Below are 491 nucleotides of genomic sequence, written 5' to 3' on the forward strand. Positions count from 1 at the left end.
GTTTACGTTTCTTTCCCCTTTAATCCCTAGCCGTCTCCCCTGCGCTCGAGCTCTGTCTCCCGCAGCTCTCCCGTTCGCGCGTCTGGCCCTTTCCCTTTCTCGGTCTCGAGCCGTGCGAGCTCTTCCTCCTCCACGCGAGGGAAGCGTTGACCTCGTTCGTCCTTTCCTGTGCTTCTTCTGCCCGCGGCCTTCCTTCCCGATGCCGCGCCAGTCCCTCGAGCCGTGGATTTTCCTCTCTCGGCATCTTGACTCTTTGAAGCTTGTTCCCTGGTACACTAGAGTAGCATTCTTCTTCTCCTCTTCCCGATATTTCTCTCTTTGCCACTGGCCTCGGCCGCTCGGTCCGAGAGGCGCTGTTGGCTTCGTCTTCTGTAGGCAGGGAAGATCGTCTTTCGGCTTTGGTCCCAATTCGAGTGCCGGGGACATTAGTGTGGCTTTCTTTTCTCTTCTTCTCCATTCCCTGCCTGTAAGGAGAGTTCCTGGATTTTTTT

The sequence above is a fragment of the Phalaenopsis equestris genome, unplaced genomic scaffold (assembly GCF_001263595.1).
Source record: "Phalaenopsis equestris unplaced genomic scaffold, ASM126359v1 Scaffold000932, whole genome shotgun sequence".
Lineage (NCBI taxonomy): Eukaryota > Viridiplantae > Streptophyta > Magnoliopsida > Asparagales > Orchidaceae > Phalaenopsis > Phalaenopsis equestris.